Genomic DNA, 12,251 nt, shown 5'->3' with positions numbered 1-12,251 from the left:
CAGTGGGAGGAAGATAAAGGTTGAGCTAGAGGTATGGCTCCAAAAGGCATGCAGTCAAATAGTTTAAACACCAAATCCAGCTTCTCAAACTGAATACAAAAGTTTTATTTTTGGAATTTCAGTAAGGATAGGTTATTTGTTTTTGCAAGGGGAGCAGGGATTTAAACCCCTCCCCCTACAGAGTTGGAACCCCAAGTCCAATAGCTTTATGCCAGTGGCTGAGAAACAAGAAGTGAGGCTGACTGTAAACAGAAAGGAACACAGTCTCCAAGCACAAAAAGGACAAAAAATGATTACCCCGCCTCATAAAAGTAAAAAAAATAAACTAGATTCAATTGTTTTACAGTTTCAATAATCCAAGGTTATCAAACATACAAGAAAGAACTCTATTTTATAAATATGATGTTTGACAGTGACCTTTAACTGCCTCTTATCCAGTGGATTAGAAGTCAGGCAGTAAAGCTAATGGCACGGAAATCTTTGAACTGATCCCTGTGGTGGCACCTTTCAACTGAAGATCTGAAAGCCCAAACAGTGGAGCTGATCCTGCAGCCTTTCATCGTGCCAAAAGTCCCACTGATTGCTTACTGAATAAATAAGGATTGTATGATTGGGCCCGTTAGCCAATTAAGCTTCATATTCATAAATATAAACTCCTACCAGGCATGGGAATGTTTAATACCCATCTTAACCAATGGGCAAAATGAGGCACAGAGATGATACAGGACATGCCAGGATCAGGGTGAATCAGTAGACAGCTGGGAATAGAACCAGGAACAGTCTCTGACTCTAACCATCAACACTACTTGCCCTAAACTGGAGGCTTGCATTGTTGTGTGCCCTGCTGGCAGGCACCAGGCATGGACAATGAAGACTGGCTGCTCAGCTGGAAGAGATGGCCCCACCTCCTGTTCAACTCGAGATGGGGCTCTAGAGCTCCCTCTCCCCTCCCTGGCTGTGTTGAGCTCACTCTCTATAGTGGAAGAAGCTTCAGCGCTCTTCTTTTCCCCAGCCAGCACAGGAGGATGAAAGAGGCTCCAGAGCTCCACCTTCCTATGTTGTCCCTGGTGTCACCTGTAGTGTGGGTAAGGGAAAGGAACGAGCACTGTTCAGCAAACAGAATTTCCATCCCATGGGAAATTCCAGTATTTCAACATTTGGGTTCCTCCTGAAACAGGATGAAAAACTGAACAGTTTAAAACTTCCTCAGGACAAAAAAAAATCCCCATAAATCTCTTAATGAAAAAATGCCAACATTTTAAAATGTTGATTTTTAATCAAACATTTTGTTGTGAATCTTCCCCACCAAAAATTTGGAAAACTAAGTCAAAACCAACATTTTTCCTGTGAACAATTGAGAGTTTTCAATTTCACTGAAACCTTATTGATCAAAAAATGTCCATCAGCATGACTCTATGAGGGAACTCCAGGGCTCATCCTTCCTGAACCATTCCACTGTTGTCTGCCAATCTTGGGGGGAGGAGTCCGAAGGCTACCACTTCCCCAGCCACCGCTACTGCTTCTGTCCTTGGGGGAGTGAGAAAGGGAGCTCTGGGTCTCCCCCTTTCCTTCGGAGACTGCATTCATAGGTTTTAAGTGTCCGCTCTGGCTGTCATTGATTCTACATGCAGAAAAAACCTGGCAGGAACATTGACCACCTGTGTATGTTAGTTTTGATTTAAACACCATATTCTGGTAGAGCCTCATGGCTCTAAGCAGAAACTCCTAATCATGTGTTCCTCACAGACAGTTGCTGTCAGTAGAGAAGAACATAGTGTATTTCAAAGCACCTACTCACTGACTATTTGAGTAGTAAATTTATTTCTCAAAGCTCAAAGGCATTTCCGGATCCAGTTTTGTCCTTTCCTATTTGTCCAACATTGATTTTCTTGCTGTGTTTCTAATGGAGCTTGAAATGAATGTGCCTTTTTTTTTTCTTTCTTTTTTAAAGCTTCTTATAAAAATGGTTGTGTGAATTTAGTGCTGGCTTCACAGCCCTGGAGACTGGAGTCCTCTATTTATCCACTGAACAGATACAGCACTGGGAGTAGCTTCCCACATGCTGCCCATCCAACATGCCCTATCCTGTTCTGGAGGGACCAGCTCTTGGAGTGGAAGGGGAGTGGGGGTTTAGTCTCCCCAATTCTTTCACTCCTTGATCTCTCCAGTTATAGTAATAGAAGTGTTTCTGTAAAAATGACACACTTACTCGGAATATTTGAGATAATCTATAGCCAAACTTGCTCCATTGATGACTTTTTTTAAACTGGCAGTTCCACAAACTCAACCTGTGTTCTGAAAATCCAGCTGGGCTCCTTCTTGTGACATTAGCAATAAAGATTCTGCAAACATAATTTAGCTGCTGCTGGTTTTGCTGATGCACGAGACATAGTGGAGTTGGTTCTGTGGGGCTAACATAATGGACACTCGTTTGTCTCAGCAACGTGAGCAGATTTGACTGGGAAGTGCAGGAAATAGCTATGGTGAATGAGAAGGGGCCATTCTGACAGTCACTTTTCTAACTATATTTCTTAAGGGAGTGTCCCTTACAAATAGTTAGCAGCACGTATTCTTATACTCACTTTGCTTCATTGAGAACTATCTCCTTTCTCCATAGTATAAGAGATTAGAGATGACTGTGGATATGATTACTTTATAATGTCAATCTTGAAGCTGTTAATAATACATCTTTTTAAAACTTTCTTCCTATGTCGGTCAGGGAAGAATTGTTTTTAAAAAGTTGTTATTCCTAAATAGACTTGTCTGTCTATGGCTGGCAATGTTTGTTTACGGTATCAAACATTTCATCACCCTGGCTCTCTGTGGAATAGGTCTCCAATGAGGCCTTTCAGGTACAGGCTGTTCTGGAGGAGACCAAATGAGACTGTGGTTTATACAGACCTTCCTTCCTCTCCCTTGATATCAAACTGGTGCTGCCCTACACAACAACCTTTACAATAAGTCTTAAATGCTTGGAAGAATGCGCCATTCTTGAAGAAGCACTTTTCTTTCCAACTTGGCATGTAGGGAATCTTTTCCAGTGGCAGTGTTGTCTAACGGTTAGCATATGCTGCCTGAGTTCTAGTCTCAGCTCTGCTAGTGACTATGTGAACTTGGGAAACATAACCTCTTTGCTTCTGTTTTACTCATCTATAAAATTACACTCCTCACAGCAGAGATGCTGGAGCTATTGTTATAGTGGGGGTACCAAAAGCCACTATGTTATTGTCTATAGGCACCGACTCTGTGGGTGCTCTGGGGCTGAAGCACCCACAGGGAAAAAATGGGGGCTGCTGAGCACCCACCGGCAGCCCCCCCATCAGTGCCACCACCTCCCCACAGTGCCTCCCACCTGCCGATCAGCGCCTCCCTCTCCCTCCCAACGCTGTTTCGTGGCATGCAGGAGGCTGGAGGGAGGAGCGAGGATGCAGTGCACTCAGGGGAGGGGATGGAACGGGGCAGGGGTGGAGCAGGGGCAGGAAGAAGCAGGGCGGGGGTGTGGCACTGAGGGAAGGGGTGGCGTGGGGCAGGGACTGGGGCAGAGCCAGGGGTTGAACACCCCTGGCATAATGAAAAGTTGGCACCTGTGTTCTATAAAGTGCTTTGAGATCATGCAGTGAAATGTACTACAGGAGGGCGAGGTATTCTCACTAGCAAAAGCTCTGAGGGAGGTCCCTGCCCACCTAACTTTGCAACTGAATGTTACTGTCTAAGTAGAGATGTGTGGAACGTGGCCACTTTGGTTCAATTGCCTAATTCTGCACAGCGTAGGATTAAACACCCCAAATCTACAGCTTGCACCATTGTTGGCCCCTGTTGGCAATGGTGGGAAGTTTAAAGGAAACATGGCTAGAGTAGTTAAGGCCCTGGAGTCTCATTTTGAGGAACCCCAAAAATTCAAAGCAAAGCGCATCTGAAACTGCCCTGTTTCATGTTTTTCAATAGAAATCTCCCCAGCAGCCAGTTTACTAAAACAACCCTGCTTAACCCAAAATTTTGTGAATTTTGGGGTAAATCTGGGCTGAGTTAGGGGTTTGTAATGAAATCTAAAATAAGGGTATTTGGGTTTTGGTAAAGATGTTTAAGGTCTTGACTATGCTGGGATTTTTGCCACTGGTGTAGCTGCACCAGAGAAAACCTCTAGTATAGACACAATTTATACCAATGTCTAAAATTGCACTGCAGACCAGGCCTAAGATCTATCCAAATTACTATGGAAACCAGATTCGTATATCCCTATCCCTCTGGACCAGTGCACCTGGCATGTTCCTCTGGTGTCGTGCATTGAGTTTGTTATGATCAGAGATTCCACTCGCTGCTCTCCCAATAGGATTAAAAAATGCTTTGCCAGAGAGAATGTCTTGAGTTACACATTTATATTTCACACATTTCAGGGGTGTTTGGGTCTGTGGTTTCAGAACAGTCCATTATTATAGGCAGGGCTGGTAACACACCACCTATTATTAATGTTGCCAGGCACTTCCATTATAAGATTTTTGTTTTCAGTTGCTTATAACTTTGCCAAACTTTAACAGTTTCAGATGAATTTTTCCATACTGGGTGTTCGCCTCAGGCTGATTTTTTCTCCCCCCCAGCCATAATGGTTCATCTATTCCAGAGAACAAGCCCAGGGAAAATAACGGTTTTGCCCTCATTAAAACATTTTGATGACTTTTTTTTTTTTTTTTTTTTTGAAAAGCACTAGTACCCCCATGCTTTGGGATAGGATCTGATATTTGTCAAGGGGGAAGGGGTTGTTTCAAGGATGTGCCTTTGCCATCCCTGTGAAAATCCCAAATTTGGACCAATTCTAAACCTTTGAAAATGCATGCTTCATACACACTGAGTACAAACGTCTTAGATTTTAGTTGCTACAGTCCTTGAAAATTCTGTCCATGCTGGACATGCTCCAGCCTGAGGTTAAGCATGACTTTCCCTGCAATTGCTCCTCTGGACTATTGCTCATGTTGGGTCCAGGCACCAGAACTGAGAGCAGGGAGACTGTCTCCTGTGCTCTCAGTGACATCCTCCTGACCCAGGATTTATGGAGTAGGAAGTTACCTGAGTCAAATGGAGATGGGTCAAGAACCGGCTCTTGGTGGCGTGGTGGGGAGTAAGTTGGGACAAGGAACTTGGGGTGAGGGAGATGGGGAGCAGAAACTGGAAAAAAGACTGGCAGGGAGCAGAGGAAAACTGGGACTGAAAGTTATGGTGGATGAATAGCCTGTGCCTGGGTGAGCAAGGAGTCTAGGACTAGGAGCTGGGAAGAGAAATAGGTTGTGGGGGACTGGGAGCCAGTAGGTATTCATGGGGATGGACCAAGACTGGATGAGGCGCTGGGGGAGACAGGGACGGACTGGGACTGAGAACCAGGGGGATGATGTGAAGGATGTGACAGGGGAGGGGAAACGAATCTGAGGAGGAGCTGGGCTGCAGGTAGAGAACTGGGACTGGCTGGGCAAAGAAAGTAGGCCACAGAGCCTGGAGAGGGCCATTGACATTGGATGAGGAGCCCAGGAAGGGAGATGAGGCTTTGGAGCTAGTGGGGATGTAGGTGGGGTTCCTGTGGAAGAACTAGTATGTGACCATGTAATGAAAGTGTATATCACAATGCATATGCACAAGGGGGTTGAGTTAAGCTTGCACAGAAACTTTAATTTTGGTATCTCCTAACTTCCGAGTGTCTAATTTTGTAACCTCAATAGTGTTCTTTTAATGTACGGTTTGTGTCTGTTTTTATATCTATAGAGAGAGAGGGAAAAAAGACAGAGAGACACACACACATGCAGGCCAGCTGAGAATCCAAACTAACCTCAAGTTCAGGGTATTTGGAATCAGGGTTTTGTTGCAGGCCCATCGGTAGTATGCAGAGAGTCCCGTTTACGTGTAAACCTCACTTTTTAACCTCTGCTAAATTCTTTGACAAGAATCCAAACTGGTAGGGAAAAAAAGAGCCACAAGGGATGAAAAGGAACTTGAGAAACCTTTATAATGTGGGGGCAGAACAGAGGCTATATCAGATCCTTCTCTTCTCCTACACATCAAGTGGGCTGTGCCTTTCAAAGATGTTAGCCAGAGTTCCCAACATACCCCCAAAGAGTGAAGATTAGAGGTATTCTTTGTTAGAGAAATGCCACATGCTGTAACCGCTAGATATGAGCGAATCATTAGGATCTGAAGAGTTTCCAGACCAACTCTCTCCCATGAAATATTCCCCTTCCCCCTCCATATCCCAAACCTGCAAACAAAGGGGATTTTCTGGCTAATTATAGCCATCTTGATAACATCTAGCAATAATCTGATTAGCTGACAACTAGTTCCTGGACTGCCTTAATGGGATGAGCAGGGAAAATTAAAGTGACAGTACAACTTTCTAGTAAGTAGCAGCTCTCATTTACTCCTCCTCTACACCTACCAAGGCTGTGTAAATATGCATGCTTGTTATTACATGTAGGAGACTGTGTAGGAAATTAGAATCCAGATTGTATGACATACTGGCACCGTCTCTGCAGGGGCTGATTAATGCTAAATGAGGTGTGGATATACCAACACTTTGGGGGTCCCAGGTAGCTGCTTCTTCCAAGCCTCCATGCATTTCCTTTCAGCCTAGTTCTCTACTCCCAGACAGATTCTGACTGTTCCTCTCAGCTCAACCTTCCCGGACAGACTCTCTTGTGTAGCCTTCTAGGATGGGCTGTTTCTCTGCTGCTCCTGAGTCCTGGATATTCCTGCCATGTGATGCAAAGGGTCTTTGTGCTGCTGTCTGTAAGAGTCTGGCTGGCACAGGTGAGCAATCCTTATTGGTAAGATTCACGTTTTCAGAAACGTCACCCTCTCCCTATCACCACAATTATTAATGGTGCATATGTCTCCCTGCTAGGAATTAGCTGTAAAGTGGTGGGTAACAGGAAGTCCTGCTTCAGGATATAGTTTGAGATACAGGAAATGGAGCTCATCATTTGAATGTGTAAACACTTAACTTACAACAGCTATGAAAGTTTCTTGCCTTTCCCACGCATTCAAATGCTGCACTGGATCTTCCGTATCTCAGACTTTCAAGGGGGCAGCGGCCTGTTTGAATGCCAATTATTCTTTTTTAAAAGTTATCTTTTTAGACAGTAATTTGTTTTTGTGGCGATTTATGCTTCTTTTTCATTAGCCGCAGTGACTAGCATCACAGTTATATGAAGTTGCAGTTTTCCTTTAGAACGAGATTAAAATTTGTATTGCAAAGATAACCCTAGTGGAATTACAATCTAAGTTTTCAACTGGTTCTCATGGCTTCCAGTTGGCTTCGTAGGCTTTGGAGCACACCAGTGAGTATACTGGGCTACAGCTTCCTATAGTTACTGGCCCTCCAAATGAAACCAACAGAGGCCAACGAAAGTAGCCTAACAGAATTTCCACTAGGCACAGCCAAAGGAATGGTCAAATGATGACAGGCAGATGAGACAGATTTTGTGGCAAAAATCCCTCTCTAAATGTGCAAAAATAAATCCTCGTTCCAACAAAATAAAAATAAAAAGGTGATGGTAGAGAGAGGCCCCAAACTAGAGCCTCTAATTCAGGCCACTTTGAATGGAAAGGGGATTCAGGAGCTCTGTGTTCTAAGTGATTTGCATCCAGTAACACAGTGAGTCAATAGCAGAACCAAGAGCAGAGCCTGGTTCCCTGCAATAACCAGTAGGTCATGTTTCTTCCATAAACATTTTTCTCCCCTGCGACCAGTCTGAGAGACAGGAGTCTCTCTTTTTTCTCTCTCTCTCTTTTGGTCACGGTCGCTATGGTTGTTCTGACAGGTTAAATGCTCTGGAGGTTTCCTTCTTTCTGACTCCACTTACAATTATCCCTGTAATCCCTGACCTAGCTTTATCTTTTAAAGTCAATACTCATCTAGCCCAGCGGCCTGTGTTTTGCCTTCTGAATCTATTCTAGAGTCCCTTTGTTATTGTTTATCTCTGTTGAGCTTTTTCCACCCATGAATCTTTCTCTCCCCAGAGGCCCAGTTCCATGTCACGTCCTCCTTCCCTGTTGCTTTATCCTCCTGTCAGTGCCATTCAAATGCTTCTTTTCCCCACTAGTTCTACCACAGCCAACCATGGGGCTCCAGTCTCTTGTGTCATTTCTGTAGGGCAACAGCAGATAAAGTCTGAAGAGGGATCAGCAAATGCATCAGATGTACCATGACTCTGGAGAGCAGGAAGGAGTTTTAGGCAGAGAGTATGGCCATAGGGCTAGTGCTTAGAGTGCAACAAAAGGCTTGCTGCACAGGCCAAAGTTCTCCGAATTTCTAGTTTACTTGGGCCAGCAAAACAGATCCTTGGTAGCAAGGTCCTGGACACATATCTATTGGGCAAATAGTTTCTACAAGTGTGTAGAAGTTATTGGGGATCCTTTCTATTGAAAGGTGCTGCATTGCTGGAATAGCTATATGGCCAAAGTGAGGGCCTGAATGAAAGATGGCCATCTTAAACACACTCAAGACCAGATAGAGGGGATGCTGGTAGGAAGGGAGAAGCACCTGGAGGGAGTGACAGCAGTAGAGTGAAAAGAATCTAAAGCTGGCTTGAAGACTATGACCCTTCTCCTCAGATGAAGTCATCTTCTTCCTGAAGGTCGAGACAGCAGACTGGACTTCTACATAGAGTGCTTCCGCCGATGTGCACGGGCTGAAATTGTGGAAAAGCAGCATCACTTGCCCCATAACCTCAACCGTGCGGAACACAATGCCATCCACAGCCTCAGAAACAACTCTGACATCATAATCAAAAAGGCTGACAAAGGAGGTGCTGTTGTCATCATGAATAGGTCGGAATATGAACAAGAGGCTGCTCGGCAGCTCTCCAACACCACTTTCTACAAGCCATTACCCTCTGATCCCACTGAGAGTTACCAAAAGAAACTACAGCATTTGCTCAAGAAACTCCCTGAAAAAGCACAAGATCAAATCCGCACAGACACACCCCTGGAACCCCGACCTGGGATATTCTATCTACTACCCAAAATCCATAAACCTGGAAATCCTGGGCGCCCTATCATCTCAGGCATTGGCACCCTGACAGCAGGATTGTCTGGCTATGTAGACTCCCTCCTCAGGCCCTACGCTACCAGCACTCCCAGCTACCTTCGAGACACCACTGACTTCCTGAGGAAACTACAATCCATCGGTGATCTTCCTGATAACACCATCCTGGCCACTATGGATGTAGAAGCCCTCTACACCAACATTCCACACAAAGATGGACTACAAGCCGTCAAGAACATCCCCGATAATGTCACGGCTAACTTGGTGGCTGAACTTTGTGACTTTGTCCTTACCCATAACTATTTTACATTTGGGGACCATGTATACCTTCAGATCAGCGGCACTGCTATGGGTACCCGCATGGCCCCACAGTATGCCAACATTTTTATGGCTGACTTAGAACAACGCTTCCTCAGCTCTCGTCCCCTAACGCCCCCACTCTACTTGCGCTATATTGATGACATCTTCATCATCTGGACCCATGGAAAAGAAGCCCTTAAGGAATTCCACCATGATTTCAACAATTTCCATCCCACCATCAACCTTCAGCCTGGTCCAGTCCACACAAGAGATCCACTTCCTGGACACTACAGTGCTAATAAACGATGGTCACATAAACACCACCCTATACCGGAAACCTACTGACCGCTATTCCTACCTACATGCCTCCAGCTTTCACCCTGACCACACCACACGATCCATCATCTACAGCCAAGCTCTGCGATACAACCGCATTTGCTCCAACCCCTCAGACAGAGGCAAACACCTACAAGATCTCTATCAAGCATTCTTACAACTACAATACCCACCTGCGGAAGTGAAGAAACAGATTGACAGAGCCAGAAGAGTACCCAGAAGTCACCTACTACAGGACAGGCCTAACAAAGAAAATAACAGAACGCCACTAGTCGTCACCTTCAGCCCCCAACTAAAACCCCTCCAATGCATTATTAAGGATCTACAACCTATCCTGAAGGATGACCCAACACCCTCACAAATCTTGGGAGACAGGCCAGTCCTTGCCTACAGACAGCCTCCCAACCTGAAGCAAATACTCACCAGCAACCACATACCACACAACAGAACCACTAACCCAGGAACCTATCCTTGCAACAAAGCCCGTTGCCAACTGTGCCCGCATATCTATTCAGGGGACACCATCACAGGACCTAATAACATCAGCCACACTATATCAGAGGCTCGTTCACCTGCACATCCACCAATGTGATATATGCCATCATGTGCCAGCAATGCCCCTCTGCCATGTACATTGGTCGAACTGGACAGTCTCTACGTAAAAGAATAAATGGACACAAATCAGATGTCAAGAATTATAACATTCATAAACCAGTCGGAGAACACTTCAATCTCTCTGGTCACGCGATTACAGACATGAAAGTTGCTATATTACAACAAAAAAACTTCAAATCCAGACTCCAGCGAGAAACTGTTGAATTGGAATTCATTTGCAAATTTGATACAATTAACTTAGGCTTGAATAGAGGTTGGGAGTGGCTAAGTCATTATGCAAGGTAACCTATTTCCCCTTGTTTTTTCCTACCCCCCCCCCAGACGTTCTTGTTAAACCCTGAATTTGTGCTGGAAATGGCCCACCTTGTTTATCATACACACTGTAAGGAGAGTGGTCACTTTGGATAAGCTATTACCAGCAGGAGAGTGAGTTTGTGTGTGTGTGTTTTGGGGGGGGGGGTGTGGAATGATGTGTGTGTGTGAGAAAACCTGGATTTGTGCTGGAAATGGCCCAACTTGATTATCATACACATTGTAAGGAGAGTGATCACTTTAGATAAGCTATTATCAGCAGGAGAGTGGGGTGGGAGGAGGTATTTTTTCATGCTTTGTGTGTATATAAAAAGATCTTCTACACTTCCCACGGTATGCATCCGATGAAGTGAGCTGTAGCTCACGAAAGCTTATGCTCAAATAAATTGGTTAGCCTCTAGGGTGCCACAAGTACTCCTTTTCTTTTTGTCATTGACATAGTAGTCCATGCCATTATTGTCTCCACAATGGATTTCTGCCAATGGGTTCAATTTGGAGCTGCCCTTGATGATCACTCAGATGCTAAAAGCTAATGCATTATCCTGCCTAATAAACCAAGTAAGCTAACGTGGGCACACAACACCTAGGCTCCATGGCCTGTCCTGGCTTTCGTTCACCTCCTGGTGCAGCTGAAGGTGTTCATGATTATCTAGAAGGTTCTGTAGAGATTGGGAGCCAGTTATCTTCAAGACCTCCTCTCATCCATGCCTCATCATGGCATTTACTATTGATTGGAACTGGAATGCCATCTAGCCTCAGGTTTGAGCACTGTGTGTTCAGCATCCTTGTCCTGATCAGGAGTGCAGTAACACTTTCACCTGACAATCTGTTACTTTTCTGGAATGTACCTTTGTAATTGCAACCAGTCTCTCCTCCAGTTCAGCTGTAATTTCTCTCCTGTCCTTTGCTACCAGATACAGAGTTACTTCTATATTATTGACATACCTCGATGGATGCCAGCACAGCAATAGATTGCTGACCTGTCCTAAAGAGCATTAGATCCTATCCTCTCCTGACTCCAGGACCTTCAACTTTAGGGACAGTGTATATGAAGGACAGAAAATGTAAAATCTGTCACTCTGGCTGACTTATTCATTTGCTCTCACCCAGGGTCCAGGACTTGAACTACATTCCACCCTGTTTAAAATGTAACTCGGTGTTAAGCAGGAAACAAACAGGGAGAGGTGGTGCTCTTATTCAAACGCTGAGCCATTCAAATTCTGTACCAGTGATCATTTTAGTACGCTGACTTCCCACATTAAGACCAAGTCTGCACTGCAGACTTCTGTCACCACAGCTATGGTAGTCAGGGATGTGAAGAGGTGTGATTCTTGACCAACATATCTGTACCAGCTGAAGCCCCTAGTATTGATGCAGTTATATTGGTAAAGTTTTTATCTCAAGCAGCAAGTTTATCTGCAGAAGCTAGGAACATAGGAACTGCCGTATTGGATCAGACCACCAGTTCATCCAGTATAATATCCTGTCTCTGACAGTGACCAGTTATGGCATTCAAAGGAAGGTACAAGAAACCCAATAATTAACCATTATGGAATCACCTGGCCATGGACACCTGCCCTCAGCCTGAGTTTTTGTGCATCCAACATAATCCCAAGCAAGTTAGAGTTTGGCCCTGAAACATGAAAGTTTAATATCCCTTGTA

The 12,251-nt window shown here is 44.7% G+C and overlaps 1 protein-coding gene across 1 annotated transcript in view; it reads right to left on the bottom strand.

Moving 5' to 3' along the window:
* TTC9 (tetratricopeptide repeat domain 9) overlaps positions 1–12,251 on the bottom strand; it is a 39,224-nt gene that overhangs the window by 12,117 nt on the left and 14,856 nt on the right. The window lies entirely within an intron of this gene.

The sequence above is a fragment of the Lepidochelys kempii genome, chromosome 6 (genome assembly GCF_965140265.1).
Source record: "Lepidochelys kempii isolate rLepKem1 chromosome 6, rLepKem1.hap2, whole genome shotgun sequence".
Classification (NCBI taxonomy): domain Eukaryota; kingdom Metazoa; phylum Chordata; order Testudines; family Cheloniidae; genus Lepidochelys; species Lepidochelys kempii.
Note: the sequence above shows the minus strand (reverse complement) of the source record. Positions and strands in the feature narration are given on the sequence as shown.